Source organism: Leucoraja erinacea, chromosome 14, assembly GCF_028641065.1.
Source record: "Leucoraja erinacea ecotype New England chromosome 14, Leri_hhj_1, whole genome shotgun sequence".
NCBI lineage: Eukaryota > Metazoa > Chordata > Chondrichthyes > Rajiformes > Rajidae > Leucoraja > Leucoraja erinaceus.
Genome location: NC_073390.1, coordinates 54,540,831 through 54,544,463, shown reverse-complemented (window position 1 = coordinate 54,544,463; position 3,633 = coordinate 54,540,831). Strand labels below are relative to the sequence as shown.

Sequence of the window (3,633 nt, the reverse complement as noted above, 5' to 3'; positions counted from 1 at the left end):
CGGGGACAGGGGGAGGGGTGGGTGGGGCAGGATAGCGGGACAAAAGGGAGTATATGCAGTTCGGGTGCAGTGAATGGAGGGAGATGGGGGTTGTAGGATAGTTACCTAAAATTGGAGAATTCAGTGTCCTTTAAATCAATCATGCTTTTGAAGACCAGTGAGTGAGATTTCTGAATATTTATCTAATTCTTTAACTATAATGTCCTCAAAAATATTCTATTACAGCAAGTTAGAAATATTTGCTTCAAATACAAAAGGGTCTCTAACCTGCAGTCGTATAATGATTACAATTAAGTACAGACCATCTGGAGATAACTTACCGTGATATTACACTTTATGGTTGCTGTAGGATTAATGAAGAAAGATTTAGATGAAGGTCTATGATTCAAAGCAGTTTTCTTTGGTACTTCTACAAGAAATGACACCTGGGTGTTGTTAAATGCCATTGGGTTTTTTGTCAGCATACTTATCCAGTATTAATCATAAACTATATCCAGGTAAAGTTTAATAATATAAATCTTCTCTTGACATTTGCATTTTTAGCTGAATGCTGCAGACTGTGAGGAGCTGAGAACGATATGTTTGCTGATTAGGTATCATGCATTTTGCATTTTCCAATCCAATTTCAAGGGAACAAACAGTTATGTTGGTCTTTAACAAAAAAACGCACACACTTTGGGTTTGGTTAGATTCCAGTCTCTGGCATCTGAATAGGAACACTTTTGGGTCATCTGGAGAGTTGCTGCATCACATTGGGCCAAAGCATCTAATGATAGAGAGAGACTATTTTAAAAATCAGCCTAAAGAAACTGGTTACTTGCAAGAGATTCAAAAGAGAAAAGTGCAAATATTAGATACACATTACTGTTGACAACATTCAAAATGACTCAATTGCATTTTCCTCTATATAATTCTGGTTTAAACTTGAAAATCAAAACACTGACACATTGGATGTTTAATCAAAATTTATTTGTATCCTTGGGGCCAGACGTTCTGATGTTAAACTATGTTTTCTAATGAGACAGGACATGTGTAGAAAGATTTACTATTTGTAAATCAGTTCTAGTTGTTCAAAAATTGTGCTCATATCCTGCAGAAATATCTTTGGAGGGCAATATTTCACAATTACTTGAAGATTCCAGTGCAACAGTTTCATATTATTTATAATTGCAGCATCATTTGAATATACATATGGCTAACCTGTATCAGCTTATGAAGATTTTAACTAGACTCATGCTATCTTAAGTTGTTCATATATTTGGCATCTTCCTAAAGTGAACTCATGCTTTCATATACAACCCAATTGTGATTATGGATTGCAAAGCAATTTATTACTCAGTAATGCATGGCTTCCAATTTTTAGTACAATGGCATACTTGCAGAACAGCCAATAAAGTAAATGCTTTCCATTGAGTTACTGTATGTCGCCATCAACTAAAAAAACAATGCTATAGACATTCTTATTAAAACAGAAGCCGTTTCCAGATACAGTGGCGGCTGTACATATATCCTTAAAAACTCTATGCATGTGTGAATGGAGGTGGCTAAACCGTATACAGAAACACAGAAAGCAGACTTAAGTATCCAGGTGTAACATATAAGCAATATTACTGCCGTTGCAGACAAGGGGTAGATTATTAACTCCTCCCACGCTGACAAAACTTGCATTACATCTATCCTGAAGTTGAGGCGTCAAAGATACCAATATTAAAGGGATCTTTAAATAATCTAATTCTGCAGTAACTATTTCTAGAATCAGTAGCACAAGATTCTTCGGTTTAATATGCAATTGACAAGAGGAAAATAATAAACTTTCATGGTGGTTTTTGCAATGTTTAATTATTATTATTATTTTTTTTTATAAGAGTGTGTTCAGTGTATATTGGCTGTAGATTAGCTGTGGGACGTTTACTATATCTCAGTACATCCCAAAAGAAAACACTGTAGCAAGGATGTTTTTTTTTTTAAATTACATAACATCTTTCAGATATTTTCTATCATCCGAGTTCACAAAAGTGAAAAACCTGTTGCCCTGGAATCTAAAAGCCAACATACATTTCAAGGCAAGGTTTGAGTGTTTAAAAATTGGTATGATAACATTCGATATTACAAGCTTGTTAGGTAAACTTACATTAAGGACACATAAGCAAAGAACTTTTCTGCAGGATTATTTAGCCAATTTTAAGGTCTCAAATATAGTAACTGAATGTGATGGGGGTTCACTGTTTGTGAAGATAAATCCAGTTTTTTTTTTTGGCAAGGTGAGAGATGAATGGTGGTTGCATCCAGTTAATGTTAGCCTATCCTGATCATGGCAGCTCTTTAACAAATAGCTTAAGTATGGAATTGGTGTTTGAGTGCTGTTCTACTACAAATATTAAATCAGCAATTTCATGGGATCAGCAGAAATATTCAAATTACATACCAGCATTCATATGCAAAACTCAATATTAAGTAAATAGTTTGACTAATACAATAACATTCCTCCACTGTACAAAATTATTTTTAGAACTGAGCGGCCTAAGAGTTATGTACAAGGAACTGGCAAATCCCTCCAATGAAGTGCAGAGTTTCATAGCTAACTCCAAAACAGAAAATAGTTTTAATTAAAATTAGCATGGCTAAAATAGGTTTGAATGCATCTATTCTGTCAATTGTTGAAAATCAAATGGCCTACAAAAATCTATAAACTAATGAAATGTGTATGTACATCATTCTCCCTGCAAGAACAACCCTTATCACTAATTTGTTCTCTTTAAAAGTCGGTGAATACTCTCAGGGAGACTATCACATCCCACAGTGGCCTGGGTTGGGGTTGGGAGGGAGGGACATTTCTCAGATCGACAATTCTTTGCCGGGATTATGAATTGTGTACAACTATGCAAAGAAATCCTGCTGGCAAACACTCGACATTCTGTAGGAGGAATGTGTGTGTTTGTGGTGTGATGGTAGTGGGGGAAGGTGGGGAAGGGGAGCAAGAAAGAGAGGTTGGGAGGTGGCGGCAGCATTTTATCTATATCAATTTCTTCATCTATAAAGTTTCCTTGGTATCACAGAAGTGCTGCATATGGCGCACACTTAACGAGAAAAACATCAGGGGAAACTCTATGCCACAATATTGTAATTCAGATTTCTCCAGGGTTGTTAAGCATAGCATTGCATTCTGGAAAGTATGGTATTCATTAAATTTTCTCCCCACCTCACATTTGGGTTGAGCCTACTTTAAATTATATTGTGAGCAAATGCTATTAAAATACTTCAGAAAACAGATCATAGAAAAATATTCCCAACTAAATTAAATCACAAGTAATTCACCAAGGTCAAAAAGAAAAATCAACAGCATGGAGATTCAACACTTTAACCCCTTATGACTGTGGTGAGGGTCCTTAACAGTTAGTACCAATCAAATCCATTACCAGTTTATATCTCAGTTGCTAAGTAGATTAAAAACCTGGCACGCAACCTTGGTTTTACTGTTGGTTACTTTTTATCAACCATTCTAATTTTCTATCTCTTTACATATACTAAGAACCCCTTCACACCAATGTTTAACCATAAGACAGTGTGTTTGTATTTGTTTCAATGACAAATAAACTCCAGAGAAAGTCTGTGTTGTGCTCTAATGCGCAGGAA

The 3,633-nt window shown here is 35.5% G+C and overlaps 1 protein-coding gene across 1 annotated transcript in view; it reads right to left on the bottom strand.

Annotated features, from left to right (window-relative positions):
- Nucleotides 1–947: 947 nt before the first annotated feature.
- The window catches only part of cab39 (calcium binding protein 39), a 72,970-nt gene continuing 70,284 nt past the window's right edge, over nucleotides 948–3,633 (bottom strand). The window contains exon 9 of the mRNA XM_055646434.1: nucleotides 948–3,633. This exon is cut by the window's right edge and continues 344 nt beyond it. The gene's annotated coding sequence lies outside the window, so the exon portion shown is untranslated.